At 43.5% G+C, this 17727-nt stretch overlaps 1 pseudogene; it reads left to right on the top strand.

Annotated features, from left to right (window-relative positions):
* Positions 1 to 3273: 3273 nt before the first annotated feature.
* Positions 3274 to 17727, top strand: part of LOC100773146 — a 33245-nt pseudogene continuing 18791 nt past the window's right edge.

Consider the following 17727-nt stretch of genomic DNA (forward strand, 5'->3'; position numbering starts at 1 on the left):
TAGGTGTCATCAAAAAGGAATGGGAAAGAACTACAGAACAAAAACATTTAACAACTTGACATGGGCTCAGCACCTCTGTCTGAACCTGGTGTCCAGACTGGAGCAGAGCCAGACAGCCTTTTCTTAAGTAGACTGTGCTTACATCATTCTCCTCCTCCCCCATCCAACTCTTCCCTTGCCCACCCTCTACCCCCTCCACATGGCATCATCTTCTACAATTAGTATTAATATATCCCAACATTAATTCTTTGAGGAAAAAAATTGATGCAAGCAATGTAAACTTGTCATGTTTTACTGGACCTTGCTAACGTTTTTCTTGATTATCTTCTTAGCTACTTGTGAGGAGCCGCACTCACATTCGCCATTACAAGATGGCGCTGACATCCGCTGCCGGATCAAGTAAACAACGTTGGTGCGCATGTGCCCAGTGTTTTTCCACTTGCCTAGTCTTACGTCATATAGGGTGATGAGTCCTCCACCTATCCCAGCTGTACACGCACTGCTCTGAGCTTATGAGCCTTTATAAGGGGACGGGATTCTTGGCTTGGGGTCTCCCTAATCGGAAGCTGATCATCTGTCTCTCAAGATGCATTAAAGCTTTACTGCAGAAGGATCCGAGTGTCCTGTGTCGTTCTTGCTGGCGAGACGATCGCGCAGGACAGCTACTCACTCTGAGAGCCACTACAACGGCAAGTGGTGACCATGCCAGAATCCTGGCCACCATTTTCTGTCCCTAGGTTCTGTACTGCTCAGCCCTGAGTGTTTTATTGACTTAGAAAACCATCTGAAAGACATGCACAAACAGGAACCAGTTCACAGAGTGTGCAAGAATAAAGCACAATGGTGAAATCCTTGAGAACTGTATGGTTGGGTTAAGGCACAGATGACACCCAGCATGGTGAATGAGAAACCTCCAACAGCCTGTGCCTGTCAATGAAAAAACAACAGTGTTTGAAAGAAGGTAGCCAGAAGCTGTAAGATTGTTACAGAAAAATCCCAGTGACAGGGGTGGACCACCTCCCTACAAGCTGTTGCCCAGAGACTATTGCCACTGCTCTTGATTGCCTGTTGTGTGATATTTTCATTGTGTTCTGACAAATAAAGCTTTCTTGGAGTCAGAGGGTGGAGCCAGCCACTATCTGACCATGGATGTTTGGAGGACTGTAGAGAAAGGATAGGAAGTGGTAAGGCTGGGCTGACACAGGATTTTGGTCCCTTTGGATGGAGGAACAGAGAGGTAGGAAGTCACTTGTGGCTGCTCCTCCACTTCTGATTTTTTAGGTTTTAATCCCGATATCTGACTTCTAATTTTCTATTGATAAGAAGCCCAGCTCAAAGGCACAGAAAATATATTCAACAAAATCATAGAAGAAAACTTTCCCAACCTAAAGAAGGACATACCTATGAAAGTAAAAGCAGTGAGGACTCCTGGCCTGGGGACTGTGGGCAGGTTGACTCACTCCAGCAGATCAAGCCATCCAGAGTCTGCTGACATCGAGGTGCTAGTCCACCCACAGGGAAAGAGTGTGTCTCAGACACACCTGCACCCATTGTGAGACCCATCGGAGTATTGGACCTGCTTGCACCCACCGAAAGAGAACCTTGGACCTGTACCCAACAGGAGAGGAAGAAACCCTATCTGCACCCACTAAAGAAGGGATGGAGAGATGACAATATAAGAACACATTCAACAACAGAAAAACCAATATGACACCACCAGAGTCTAGGGACTCTACACCAGCAAGACCTGAACATCCCAACACAGATGAAGCAGAAGAGAATGACCTTAAAAACAACTTCATAAAGATGATAGAGACCCTAAAATAGGAAATTAAAAATCTTTTAAAGAAATAGAAGAAAAAAACAAAAAATTCAAGAAATGGAGGAAAAGACAAACCAAAAATTGAAAGAAAAAATTCAAACAGTGCAAGGTTTAAAGCTTAGAGACAATTTTAAACACACACACACACACATACACACACACACATACACACACACACACACACACACACACACACACACACACACACACACACACACAGTCTGGGGGAATGCTGGAATTAGTAAAGCTGCGTAAATGATCAGGAACTACAGATGCAAGCATAACCAACAGAATACAAGAAATGGAAGAGAGAACCTCAAGTGTTGAAAATACACTAGGAGAAATAGATTCATCCACCAAAGAAAATCTTAAGTCCAACAAATCCCTAGCACAAAGTATCCAGGAAATATGGGACACCATGAAAAGGCCAAACCTAAGGATAATAGGTATGGTGTGGGGGACCAAAATATTTCCGCTATGGAATATTTTGAGATACAGCCTTGGGTTGCACTAAACATGGAGCACCGGAAAGCTCCAGCCCACTATTGTATTGTTAATGCCAGTAAGGCTACTATTGTTTACCATGGCCTCAGGGTAATTTGCCTCCTATTTGCGTCTCTATGCACCTAAGCATCTGAATAGGCCCTCACCTGGGCAGGGAGAGCAGAGGTATGTGAGTAACTTGTGAGGAAGGAAGGTGAGGAGTTAGGGGCAAGCGACCAGAGCAGAGAGAACAAAGAGAGATGGTTACCTCGTGGTCATGACAGGACGGTTAAGAAACACCAGAAAAGATGGCTAATAAAGAAATGACCCTAGTTCTACAGCATGGAACTGAGAGCTCTCTAAAGATGACAAGATGCCTGTGTTTGGTCTTTATCGCTGCTGGGTTGCTAGGAGCTTCCAGGTCCACACACCCCCACTCAGGCAGAACCTCATGGATTAAGGCTGAGACATGCCGGGGCACTGACAGTATAGAAGAGGGGGAAGAAATACAACTCAAAGGTGCAGAAAACATATTCAACAAAATCATAGAAGAAAACTTTCCCAACCTAAAGAAGGACATGCTAATGAAAGTACAAGAAGCTTACAGGAGTTCAACTGCAGACAGAGTTTTCTTTAGATACCCCAGATTTCAGCAGCTTAGTCACTTTTTATGCCTTCAGCTGATTTTGATAGTCCTCCCTTTCTGTAACTGTTTAACTTCTTCCCCATTGGTCTCCTCAAGTTTCTTATTCTTTGGAGCATCTGCTCTTCATTTTTGTTTTTCCACAGGGTCCTGTCTTTTCCTGTGCCAGTCAGCCTCTTGCTTCTGTTTCTGGGAAGTGCCAAGATTCTGCAGCCCTGCCGAAACTGCCTTCTGCCTAGACCTTGAGGTGTTTCGGATACCTACACAAGCTTCAGCACTTTTTTTCTTTCTTTTCACCCGTTTCTATCTCCTCACCCCATGCACAATGCATAAAGGATGGAAAAAGTACTGCAGCCAGAAGTCTTTGAATGAGGCATCAATGGATGAATATTTAGGCAATTTAGGGCTGTTTCGAAAAGTGATTGCCAAGGATGACTCTTGCCTTTTTCGGGCTATTTCCGAGCAGTTGTTTTACAGCCAGTTCCATCATTTACACATCAGGAGAGTGTGTGTCTCATATATGAAGGAAAATCAACAAGCTTTTGAATCTTATGTGGAGATCTGGAATGGTTGGGAGATCCCAAGGAGCTCTTTCTCTAATTTATAATTGAGATTTCTTCTTTATCAATATCCTGGAAAGCCACTAATGCATGTCACAGATAATGGCTTTGAATAAAAGATTCTTCTTTGTTATTCAAATAATGGTCATTATGATTCTATGTACTCAAAAGAATTTCAATCAACTGCAGGAATTTGCCAAGCGATATTGTATGAAGTTCTCTATTAATATGTACTTGTTGTGGATGAAGAAACATTGAAAACTGCAGTTCATTTGTTTTGAAGTGGTTCCAGAAGAAACAGAAACAACACTTTGACTGGAATGTAGAAGACAGTATGTAAGACCCCCGGAAGCTCAGGCCTCCAGAATCTTTTCCCAGGACTGCGGCCACCCAATAATCATGAGGAGTCGGAAACTTGATGCAAACAGCAAGAGGCTTTAATGAAAGGTGGACGTTTGTACAAACGGGCTCTCTCAGTACGCAGGCTAGAGAGCAGCCCCGTCCCCCAGGCACAGGCGTTTTTAAAGGCAAAAACCAGAAGCTTAGGAAGGGGCCTCGACTCTATCCGTTGAATATGTGACCAGAGTCATGGGTTCCTAGGAAGCCCTTTGTCTTGAGGGGAGGCCTGGGAATCAGATAGCCTCCTGACCCCACCAGTTGTAAAACCTGCAGACCTCAGGATGTGCTAACTAATGGTAGTTATCTCTTTGTTTCATAGGAACCCTTAATTGTTAATTATTGACACATTGGCCGGTGGGGCAATCTGTTTCCTTCATGAGCCCCTCGGGGAGGGTGGCCATCTGGGAATTCTTGGTACCCAGTTATCTTATGGCCTTGTAAGGGAGTAATTGCTGGTGGCTGGTAAATTCCAGTCACTAAGTCATAGTAGTAGCCTTGGTCAGTTTCTGGGCTATATTTCTTTGCTAATTTTTAAGTCGTTCAAGTACTGATCAGAAGAGCTCAACTGAGGATAAAATCGAAGAGTTTGGTGCCTCTTCCAGTGTCAAAAGTGCACCAGAAGACAGCAAGTAAGGAACAGAAGAATTAAAGTCTCCAGAAAATGCATCAAGGATGCTCTTTCCTTATAAGGTACTAAAAGCTCTGGATCCAGAAATACATCGCAATATAGAATTTGATGCTTGGTTGGACAGTAGAAAAGAACTTCAAAAGTTAGATTGCATGGAATATGCTGGAAGACATTACTATTTAGGGGACAAATGTCAGGTTTTTTTGAAACCAGATGGAAAATACTATAATGCTCACATTCAAGAAATTGAAAATGATAAAAACTCAGTAATAGTTTTCATTAAAGAATTGGCAATAAGGCATGCAGTTCTGCTGGCTAATGTAAAACCAGTCAACCAAGTGGCATGTCTTCCTTCCTGGAATACTTTGCCAACTCGCAAAGGAAGAGGTTACCAGGCTGTAACTGGAGGCTATTTCCCATAAATGGTTATGACAGAAATAAGAATGAAGCAATGGAAGATGTTCAAGAAAGTTTGAGGGAAAGAGGTTTTATATGACCATGGCTTACAGCAGGGGAGACCTGCATGTACTACCCAGAATTCAGCATAGTATGCATTTTGGGCATGACCCCCTATTGTACTGCTCACAAACAGCTGGCCATATTATGTCTAGTGACCATTTCTACCCTCAACATTTATCTCAAAGACAAAGTTGGGGATATGGGATGCCCAGGGATTTGTCTCACTGAATAAGTAGGCAAAACATGCCAAGTCCTAAAGTTGGGTTTACCCTGGCCCAGATAGATGGTGCAGCCCAAGCTATGATAATGTCTCATATAGGTCTCATTCTTTTAGGTGTAGCCATTGTGACTCATTCTATGAATAAGGAATGCCAGTATGGTTTTGCTCCAAAAGAAACGGTTACATTTTATGCACTCAAGGAAGGGAATGAGACTGCTTATTCAACATTTCCTAGCATTGGTGGCTCCCCTGCATTGGTTCCTGTTACATCAGGATACTGTATGGCAAGTCAGGGCTATACCTCATGCAAACCAAGTTTGAATTCAGAAGACAGCAATGACCAGTGTGACAATGGACAATATCATGGAGACTATCTTTATCCCTCAGAACAAAGCTATGAAACTTCCAGTGTATATACCACAACTGTATCTACAGCAACCGTGGTGTTAGAAAATTCTACAGCAATTAGAGTTTCCTGGGCCAGCCATGTTCCAGTTCCAGTCTTACCTAACTGTACAGGAGACAGTCAAACTGTTAGTGCCTCTGATGTTTCTGCACAGAGTGTCGTACAGCCCTGTCTTTGAACCTCCACCTGTACAAGACAGTCAAGCCAATCCAGCCTTCAGCAGGAGATGCTTTAAGCTAACCTCTACCACCACCACCACCACCACCACCACCTCCACCACCTTATTCCTGTGATCCAAGTGGAAGCCATCTGCCCCAAGATACAAAAGTTTTGCAGTACTATTTCAATCTGGGATTGCATGTGCTATCATCACAACTCCTGGTACTCCATGGTCTGTGTGCCACATGTGCAGGAGGAGCAGTCACAGTGGCTCCATGCAGAGAATTATCCAGACTGTACTGAGAAACCTCTTGTAGACCAAAGTGTTCCTCATTTTTACAGTGATGGAGTTGACAGCAGATAACACACAGGCAGAAGAAACATCAACAAATAATGTGTTTACCATTGCTGACGCTGTACCTGTCCCTTATGGAGGATTCTATTACCCTACGTAATGACAGACACCTGTGGGTCACCTTTGCCAGTTTTTTTTTTTTTTTTTTTTTTTGGTTTTTCGAGACAGGTTTCTCTGTGTAGCTTTGGAGCCTATCCTGGCACTCGCTCTGGAGACCAGTCTGGCCTAACTCACAGAGATCCGCCTGCCTCTGCCTCCCGAGTGCTGGGATTAAAGGCGTGTGCCACCAATGCCCGGCCCCTTTGCCAGGTTTCACTTCCTACATTCCGGTTGCATTTGGTCATCCCAGGGTTGCCATGTGGCATCCAGTTGGTGCAGCATATGGTTCTTCCCAAATCCATGGTGCTATCAATTCTCGGCCAATTGGCTATATGCTTCTACCTAACTCACCTCATTATACCCCTCAGAATTAAGATTTGGCAATATGAAAAATATTCTTTGCTGCCATTTTACTTTTGTGGTTGATAAATGTTTTGTATTAGTTCTTCAGTGATTTAGGTAGTAAGAATGTTCACTGTATGTCTTTAAAATTGTTTTATCTTTGAAGCAAAATACTGCTCTAAAACAAAGGCATATCACTCTGTGTTATATGAATGTATATCTAGTACCTGTAATGAGCAAGTTTATTGTAGGCAGGTTCCTGTTAGCCAGCTTGTGAATTGCAGGTCAGTCACTCAGGGTTTCGAAGGGGGGCTGCCTGAAAGAGTCATGGGCGAGAGAAGGGAAGAAGACCAAGCGGCACAAAAGAGGGGACCAGAGTCTGTCGATGCACTTGTCAAGGTCTCCATTTATTGGGGTTCAGAGTGGGCTTATATAGCCCTGCACCAAGGAAATTGGGTAAGCGGGGAGATAACAGGAAGGAACATCTGGTGTATGCTGGGGCTGGAGCATTCTTCTTATCAGCCGGAACATCTTGTGGTCTTCCCCGGAACAGTGAACAGGAAAGCTCCAGGCCCTTTCTCCGAACAGAAGCAATTAGCAGTTCCGTATGGCCGAACCATCTAATTACAGGTTATATGAGGCTCATAGAGTTGGCTTTAAGCCGCAAACTTAAAGGTCATAAAAGGACTCACAAAGATGGGCTTTTAAACCCCATAGTTTAGGGCCCATGGCCCTTAACATCTCCCCCTTATTTTTTCCTTAACAAAGGAGGGAGGTGAGGACTAGGCCACAGGTAGCATTCTTAGGGGGTCTTTGTTCATGACCGTCTCTGTCTTAGGTTAATTCGACCTTGCCACCTCACTGACTTTACCCGTCTTCGGGTGATAAAAACCCGCCATCCAGGGGTCCCATGTCTTAGGTTAGTCTAGGAGGGAAGGAAGTTGCCCGTCGTGGAGGCGGCCATTTGTACCCGGGGCTTACCAGTGTTGCATGCCTAGGGATGGCAAGTATGGCTCTAAAGCCTGTGACTAGACCTTTAACAGTTTAGAAAATTTAAGCCTCTCTTGATGGCCCAAGGGGTTGCCTGGTTCGCTCTGCTCGTCACACTGCTCATCGACTGGGTTCTGGATCCGGTGATACTGTACAGAGACAAAATCTTTAGGGAGAAGTGAATATCTCTGTCCTTTTATAAAGCAAGTTATTCTATGAAAGGCCCACGGGCCAAAAGAATCTACTGCTTGGGACAATTGAGTCAAATGTGCATATTGCTGTTTGGAAGTTATTAGGGAAGCTAATCCTGTCCTGGCTCCAGCTGCCCCTAAGCCCAGCACGATAGCTAAGGTGATGGCTGTAATGGGCTCTCTCTTGTGCTGGGGCCTTTCCTCCTAGCTAGGGAGCAGCTCCTCCGGGGCATGTACCGTTAGGCGGGGCAACAGCCATACCAAAACGCAATAATCTTTACTCTCTAGAAACTGAAAGGTAGAAATAAAGGTGGAGAGTCCCAGAGATCAAGCAAAATAAGTTCCATCAGGTGCAGCTACATATGTAGATGACTGGCTAATAATGATAGTTGGTTGCACATTGGCTGTAAGGGTTCTGGGAAACGGAGTTCTGGTCCTCTAATAGAGGCCTTTGCCTGAGACCTGGCTTAAAGTCAAGCCTGCATGATTCATGGAATGCCATCTTAGTGAGGAAGTCTCATTAGTGAAGATAAGATTTTCGAAAGTCAGCATGCCCCATAGAAGGGCAGCCGAGGGGAAAAGCAAATCCAGCATTCCTGATAGTGAAAATTATTAAGGCTAAAGCAGAAGCATTTACCATGGATTTTAAGGCCTGAGAATTCCAGTCCTTTAGGACTGTGGGGTTTTTTATTGTCGTCAGGTGAAGGGACCAGCTTCCCTTTTGGCAGCCATAACAGCCGAACACGTGCTTCTATGACCTTGTCCTAGACACTAGAAAGTCAGATGCCTGCTTCGTGACAAGGAACCAATCAGAAGTTAGCTGGTGGCGCTATGCTTTACAGCTCTGGGTGTGCTTTACAGACAAGCGCACAGCAATGACGTAAGAGCATAGCAATCACCCTGGGAGGGCCTATGGGCCATAACAACCAGTTGGCCAATCAACACAGGGCAAGCCCTCCAAGCCTGGAAGCACACCAATCCTGAGCCTGTGTGTACCCCTAGACACTCCCCTTATGCTGTCCTATAAGATCTTTTGGGAGGCCCTAGGAGCCGTCTTTTTCGAGCCATCAGCCATGGTGGATGGGTGAAAGACCCGAGCTAACATGGGGTTAGCTGGTTAAATTACAATAAAGCCTCGTGCAGTTTGCATCTCTCGAATCTGCCTGGTGATTGGGATGTCCGCAGTTGTGGCCTGGGACCCCGGATACCTGAGTTTTCCTGGGGTCTAACATCAGGCAGCTCAGAATCTAATGCCTCTAGGCGATGGTAGTGGATCAAAACGGTTTTTCCAGGATGGCGTCAATCTGAGACTTAATGAATCTTGGTTAGCTTTTGAAAAGGTAAGGATGACAATTTAAGTAATCAATCCAGTAGAACAGGCAAGGTAGGAATTAAGTGCCTGCAATTTCCTGATAAAGGGGAGGGGTGGAAGAATAGCAGACCCAACCGTCCTCTATAAGGGAGTGGTTGGCTTGATGAGGGGTTCCCTAGTCTGGAGAGGCCCCTAAGGCTAAAGCACATAAGTCAACTATCAGGGGGGAATAGGAGGGGGTGGTTGTAATAGTTGTGAAGGAGTTGGCAGCATCATTGGCTCGGTTGAGGATCATCCAGGTGTAGTTGTAGATCTGATAAGGGCTTCCATCAGAAAGGCAATTGAAGGTGATAAACGCCCAAGTAGCCAGAAAGACAGCATTTTTTATCTAGAATTAAGCAGAATTAGAAGGCTTCCAAGGGACTTCCCCTGGTTGGATTATATAATTTTAAAAGGCATTTAGGCAACCATCTAGCATTATTGGCCTGAGTATCAAAAATCCATGCATGTCCTTTTCCCCAAATGAGGACCGGATCTGGTCTGTGCCATTTGTAAGTTAGGGATCTTTCCATAAGGCTTGAGCATAATTTTGAGCTGTTCATGGATGCCAGAGGCGATCCGTGGCTGATTTTTCTGTAGCATCGTACATGAGGAAATTTAGCACAGACAATGCATGGCATAGAACTCCTCCTCCTTAGGCAACCTGGTGGTCGCCCGCTCTCTGGAGGTCACCATATTGATGCCGAACTTAGTGCGGACACCCGATCGGCATAGCACACTACAGCCCAAAATTCCTGGACTCAAGTGATCTCCTGTCTCAGCCTCCCGAGTGCTGGGATTAAAGGCATGCAACATCGCGCCTGGCCTGTGCGTCCCACAGGCTCAGGAGCCGCTGCTGCCCGAGCTGCGGGCTCGCCTCATGTCTCATTGCCGCTATAAAAGAGTGGAGGCAGGCGTTTCACTCCCCCAAGTCAGCAGCATGCTGCGTCCCCAAAGGCCCAAAGGCCCAGCCATCCTGCTGCTTCGGGCTCGGCAGGCAGGTCCATGCGTGCTGGGCGGGACTAGGCCAGTAGCACCGGTCTCAGTAATTAAGCACAAAATTGCTAGAAAGCTTTACTAGTATATCCAGACCCATTATCTGTTTCTATAACTTTTGGCACTCCCATGTAAGCAAAACATCTTAAACAGTGACTTATAACATGCTTGGTGGCTTCTCCAGTTTGTGGAGTGGCACATTTTGAACTTGCCAAACTCTGTAATGTGAGTCACATCCATTCGCCATAAATGGTTGGGGAGCAGGCCTTGAGGATTCATCCTTAAATTAGCCATAGCCATATTGTGGACATTTTCCACATTGTTTGATGATTTGACCAGCAGTCTCTCTGGTTAAGCCAAATTTCTTACTTAGACTTGCTATTATGATGAAGAAAAGTTACAAGCCTGTCGAGCTTTTTCTATTTAAGGCAAATCAACTGATTTTGTTAATCAGATAATTTATTCCATTTGGCCAGTAATCAGGGAAAGACCTATTTAATAGGTTCCCTGTGTGAGCCATAAACATGATAATTCTTAGGTGAATAACATTTTGAATTTGCTCAAATAACATTTTGACTTGGCTGTTATCAGATCCTGTGCATGGGACTGTTTCTGTTACCTTATAAGCCTTAAATCCATAGTGACTGTCAGTATACAAATTAAATGAATTATTTACCAGGATTTAAAAGACCATTGCAACAGCTTGTAGTTTGATTATTTGAGCTGAAGTCAGAGCTGTCTGCTCTATTTCTTTTTATTAATGACCTATGTAAGTGACTCTCCCAATAGAAGCATTGGTAAAAATTAACATAGCATATTTTTATAGGACTGCTTTTTACAATTTTGGAAATACAAAAGATGCATTAGTGCAAATTGTAACAGTCCATGAGCTAGAAATTGATTATCAATTCTTTCTGAAAATTGAGCAAAGGCAATCGCCTATGACTCATTGTTCTGAAACCATCAATTAAACTGTTGCTTAGAGTAGGAGACATGTATCATACTTGGTTTTCTCCTAAACTATTTCCTAAAATCTATATGGCATTTCTGTATCATGTAGGCTAATGCTTTAAAATAAGGGTTTAAAATATTTAGGCTGGTAAGACGGGTAGGCACAACCATAGTAATGGTTTTGCATAGTCAATATATCTGATGATGCTGAATCGCTTCCTCAAATTATAGAACTTGTCTACCTCCTTTGTTAGCTGTTTGGGTATATCTGGATCATTATCTCCTTATAGAATCTTACTTAAAGGATTTAAATCATCATTAGATGTCCCAAAAAGGTACTTAACCAATGAATATTTTATAACCAATTTTAAAAATTCATTTAAAGATTTTAAACTATCTTTTCCAATTTTTATCTATTAAGTCTTAATTTCTTTAGAATATAACACATGACTTTTAACAATTCTCCAGGTTTATTTAAAGTTTCTGAGTAGTCTTTTCTAATTTAACCTTCGAAGCTGACAAGCTGATAAAACCTCATTTGCATCTTGGCTGACCTGGCTTAAATTTGCATATGTAAAGACACATTCAAGCTGTGAATCTAACAGCATTCCTGAGGCTTTTTATAAACCCTTTTTAAAATCATGTTTTAACTTTAATTTTCTAGATTTCCTTTTTTAACCATAAAAATTTAGTAAGACCTGCATCCTCTCATCTGTCAAATTTTACAGAATCATTCATAGAATCCTCATGCCTCTAAGCTAATGCTATAGGCTTTTGTTAACTTTTCAATTGACTGTCTCCTAGGGCTGAAATCAAAATTTTTCCTGCTAAGACATTGACTGACTGACTGGATGCTCCTTTTGGCAATGTTAAAGTGATTTGATATTTTTTAAACAATATCTGAGGCAATGTAAATATCTCTCTAATCATACCCAAGGCAATTTAGGCATTTTCATTCATCCGCATTTATAAATTCACAATCATATCACGCATCCAGGTGTGACCACACCGTTCATTCATAACTTGCATACGTCTCACATTTCTCCTTTTGCCTAGGTTATGACCAGCTTGTTGAAAGGAAAAATCCCTAATTGAAATTTCTAACATAGTAGCTTATAGTCAATCATTGAAATATGAGCATCCAAAATTTGAACAATTCTAAGCTTAAATATGTTGCCTTTTCTTTTCTATAAGTCTCAAAAACAGTCTGGCTGTTTTAATAGCATTTATATACATTAATCAGCCATGATTAATCAACCATGGTGGCATCTCCCAAGGCTGTAAGTTGCAGCCCCCAAGCTTGACTGCCTCTAAGAAATGCTGCCAGCAGCATTTCTCACTGTGGGCGAAGTAACTCTCCCAACCTTTTCCCAGGTCTAGGGAGCTATGTCTGGTCCCGTTATAATCAACCATAGACAAGCTTTATCAATAAAACAGAAAAAATGAACTAAATCTTTCTTTTTGACTCATTTCTTTTTATCTTCTCCTTTTTAACTCCTACTCTTTTTTATCTTTCTTTTTAACTCTTACTCCTTTCTCCCTGCGGGCTACCTTAACTTCTGTTATGAATTTCAATTCTTTACCCATAACATGGCCCATGGCATTGGGACGGCAATGATTGGTACCTTACCTCCACCTGGAGAGAGCTGGAGTCTGGCTGTCTGCAGGATCCTCTTTGTCCCGGGCTGTCTTTCCACCGTCTGACAGCTGACCATACTCCAGGTCCCTGTTCAGGCGCCACTTGACCCGACCCGAGGGTCAGTCATTCAGGGTTCCGAAGGGGGGCTGCCTGAAAGAGTCATGGGCTAGAGAAGGAAGGAGACCAAGCGGTGCAAAAGAAGGGACCAGAGTCCGTCTATGCACTTGTCAAGGTCTCCATTTATTGGGGTTCAGAGTGGGCTTATATAGCCCTGCACCAAGGAAATTGAGTAAGTGGGGAGATAACAGGAAGGAACATCTGGTGTATGCTGGGGCTGGAGCATTCTTCTTATCAGCCGGAACATCTTGTGGTCTTCCCCGGAACAGTGAACAGGAAAGCCCCAGGCCCTTTCTCGGAACAGAAGCAATTAGCAGTTCCGTATGGCCGAACCATCTAATTACAGGTTATATGAGGCTTATAGAGTTGGCTTTAAGCCGCAAACTTAAAGGTCATAAAAGGACTTACAAAGATGGGCTTTTAAACCCCATAGTTTAGGGCCCACGGTCCTTAACAGTGAATATTGTATTAAGTGATGGCACCAATTGATAAAAGAACAGAAAACATATAAGCTGGTTTCTTAAGATATGATGCATCTTAATTAACTATTTAAAATTGATATGATTTCTATTTTTCAAGAAATTTAGAGAGGGAAAAAAAACGAACAAGAACCTATGCTCTTCAGGTTTCTTTAAGAACTGGATTACAGTCTGATGTTAATTAGTTTTGAAGGGACATGGTGTTCTGCTTTACACGTGTAAATAATGGATTTACATAACTGTCCTACTGCACAGTAATATAGAGTCCTTTGCGCAATTTGCAGTAAATAAAAACTAGCATTTAAAATTGCAAAAAAAGAAGCTTACAGAAAACCAAATAGAGTGGACCACAAAAAAGTCCCCTTGACACATAATAATCAAAACACCAAACATACAGAAAAAATGAAAGAATATTAAGAGCAGCAAAGGAAAAAGGCCAAGTAGCATATAAAGGCAAACCTATCAGAATTACACCTCATTTCTACATGGAAACTCTAAAAGCCAGAAGGTCCTGGATAGACATTCGACAAACAATAAGAGACCACAGATGCCAGCCCAGACTACTATACCCAGCAAAGCTTCTAATAACTATAGAAGGAGAAAACTAGATATTCCAGGATAAAACCAGATTTAAACTACATATCCACTAATCTAGCCCTACAGAAAGTACTGGAAGGAAAACTCCAACCTAAGGAAGTTAACTACACTCACAAAAACATAGCCCAAAGAAAAGCCAAGGTAAATCCACACACAATACCACCACCTGGTACCACCAAATCCAAAACAAACAAGAATTAACACTCAATAGTCCTTGATTTCCCTCAATATTAATGGTCTTAACTTGCCTACAAAAAGACACAGAATACAAAGACAGAATCCATCCTTCTGCTGCATACAAGAAACACACCTCAACTCCAAAGGCAGATGTTACCTCAGAGTAAAGGGTTGGGATAAGATTTTCCAATCAAGGTTGCCATGTGATCCTCCAGGTGATCCAACATCTAAAACTGCTGAGACGATACAGTCTTACAGTCTACAAAAACAAGGACCTGGCCAGGTTTCTGTGTTTTGCCATGATCCCCATGGTATTGACAGCATCCTCAACCAGTAGGAAGCAGTTTGGAATTTTCATTTATTGATACAAATTTAAGATCAGTTTTGTTATATTGTAAGACCCTCGAAGAGCTGAGGCTTCCAGAATCTTAGCCCAGGACGGCGGCCACCCCAATCACAGAATGGAGGCGAAAGCTTGATGCAAATTGCATGAGGCTTTATTGTAGTTTAACGAACTAACCCCAAGTTAGCTCGGGTCTTTGACCCACCCACCATGGCGGATGGCTAGCAAAGACAGTTCGAAGCCGCTGAGCACAGATCTTTATAGGGCATCGTAAGGGGAGTGTCTAGGGGTATGCACAGGCTCAGGATTGGCGTGCCTCCAGGCTTGGAGGGTTTGCCCTGTGTTGATTGGTCAACTGGTTGTTATGGCCCATAGGCCCTCCCAGGGTGGTTGCTATGCTTTGTGCGTCATTGCTGTGCACTTGTCCGTAAAGCACACCCAGGGTTGTAAAGCATAGCACCACCAGCTAACTTCTGATTGTTTCCTTGTCACGAGGCAGGCATCTTACTTTCTAGTGACTAAGACAAGGTCATAGAGCACGTGTTCGGTCATTATGGCTGCCAAAAGGGAAGCTGGTCCCTTCATTATGTATTGTGTTTATACAGCTCTTTTAAAAATGTAATATACAATTAAGTACAGATAGCTACCTATAACACTCAAAATTTATAGTTAGGTTAGTTAAGTTTTCTAGATATACAGAGATATATTTGAGATGGATAGTCTCCAAACCTTTCAAAGACTACAGAATATGGCATTTAAAGTGGTTTAGGGTTTTTCATGACAATGAGACACAACTGCTCCTGGCAAAACCAATTATGTCAGAAAGGAGAATGGGCATTGAAGAAACTCATGGAGTTTGCTTTCTATATGGTGAGACTAGCCATTTGGGCAAGAAACTTGCCTGGACTGTTTGACTGTTGCTTTATAAACTGGACATATAGGACCCACAGGAAAGTGACTGCAGAACTTGCAAAACAAGATGGACAGTCCTAAGGGATTCCTGCTTCATGAAAGAGTCTGCCAGACACTCTGCAGGACACAGAGAAAAACGACTGACAAACTGCCAATACAGATGGGACAGTTTCAAATTTCCTGCTTTGCTGACAAGTCTGCCAGGCACATTATGGCCTATGGGCTGAAGATGGCTGCTCCAACATTACAGAAGGACTTCAGGTAGTTACCAGGCAGTGTTGTTTCTGTCAATTCTAGAGTTTATATATTATCCTTCTGTGGTCTTTGATGGAATTGAAGAGAGATAGCAATAAAAGATAAGTTACATATAAGACTTTAGACTCACAAAGATTGTTGGGGACCAAGAATGATATATCAATTAGAAAGTTTCTAGGGGTCCATACCTCTGGCTCCATCTTTCAGGCACCTGAACCTCCATTGTATAACAGATGCTGGCTAATTGCTGCCGGATGGCATGGCCTCAGTGAAGCATGTCTCCTAGTTAGCATTAGAATAGAGCTAAGACCTTGAATGGGCTGCACCTATGCTGAGGGTTTTGTCTAAGTGCCTAGAGCTACCTTTTTAGGTGTGCCGCTAGGGTAAAATGAGGACTCAATGGTAGAAGCTCGTGGACTGTCACCTTGACTGTTGGAAAGTGGCTTCAGATGATAAAATAAACTGAAGACTCCTATTTTCAGATACTGAGAGGCCCTCCAAAATAAGGACAAGATGTCTGTGTGCCTGGTCTTTATCACCATTGGATAGCTAGGAGTTTTCAGGTCCATGCTCCCCCACTCAGGTCCAACCCCATGGCTTCTGTAGCATGGGACCAATACAAGCCAGGTCTCGGTGAAAGATAAGATTATAGAATATTGTCTTTAAATCTTACTAAATGTTAGTGGACTAAATATTGTAACTATAGTTCTTATGAAGGGACCAGCTTCCCTTTTGGCAGCCATAACGGCCGAACACGTGCTTCTATGACCTTGTCCTAAACACTAGAAAGTCAGATGCCTGCCTCGTGACAAGGAAACAATCAGAAGTTACTCACTAGAAAGTCAGATGCCTGCCTCGTGACAAGGAACCAATCAGAAGTTAGCTGGTGGCGCTATGCTTTACAGCTTTACAGACAAGCGCACAGCAATGACGTAGAGAGCATAGCAACCACCCTGGGAGGGCCTATGGGCCATAACAACCAGTTGACCAATCAACACAGGGCAAGCCCTCCAAGCCTGGAGGCATACCAATCCTGAGCCTGTGCGTACCCCTAGATACTCCTCTTATGCTGTCCTATAAAGATCTCTCGGAAGCCCCTAGGAGCCATCTTTTTCGAGCCATCTGCCATGGCGGATGGGTGAAAGACCCGAGCTAACATGGGGTTAGCTGGTTAAATTACAATAAAGCCTCGTGCAGTTTGCAGCAAGCTCTCGAATCCGCCTGGTGATTGGGGTGACCAAGAACGTGGCCTGGGACCCCGGATACTTGAGTTTTCGGGGGTCTAACATTTGGGGACTCGTCCGAGATTTGCGACCACCCCTCACCTGAGTGGATTCGATCTTGGAGGTAAGATGATTTGAGCTCGCAACTTTTATGTTATATGTTTGCTTGTTATGTCTCTTGCTGTTTTATTGGTTTGGTGCCATGACTTGAATTTGATTTGTAATTTGCATTCGGACCTCAGGGGGAAATAGACGTGTTTCCAGACCCTGAAGTCCCGCCCTGGACGAAAGTCCGAGGGTCGCTTGATTTGAACCATAGGGAAAGCAGACATGCACAGAAATAGACGTATTTCTGGAACCCTTGGTTCTGCCCTAGATGAAAATCCAAGGGTTGTTTGTAATTTTGGTTTTGGGCACCATTTCTTTGCTGCGGTTTGTCCTGTCTGATGTCCTGTTTTGCTGGTGGTGTCTGTTAAGCCTGGAGGATTGGAATGGGCTGGGTGACTGAACAGTTGAGCAACAGGTTTGTTATCTGTTATCTGATCTGTTGCAGCCCACGCCCTAACCGCCTGCTTGTGTGTCAATTTTACTATTTCTGTTAATTTTGTGGATATGGAGGTCCTATGTTGGGGTTTCTGGCGACATCTGTGAGTAGTAGGCCTACAAGAATTGTTTGGGGCGGAGGTTTGGGCGGCAGCCTTCCAAAATCTATAGGGGAGACTTGGCTTCGAACCAAGTTGATCTCCATGGGGCTAGCCGTCTGAAATTCCGAATAGGACCCTAGTCTATGTTAAACATCTCTTTCTGTCCCTACTGCCCACGCACATGGCATACATGGGTCAGGGGTCTTTTCTTGATGCTCTGAGCACGTGGCGCCACCTCAACTTTGATCGGCAGATGCGCCCGGAGGACAGACTGCTGTGCTGAGGAC

Source organism: Cricetulus griseus, chromosome 2 (genome assembly GCF_003668045.3).
Source record: "Cricetulus griseus strain 17A/GY chromosome 2, alternate assembly CriGri-PICRH-1.0, whole genome shotgun sequence".
Taxonomy (NCBI): Eukaryota; Metazoa; Chordata; class Mammalia; order Rodentia; family Cricetidae; genus Cricetulus; species Cricetulus griseus.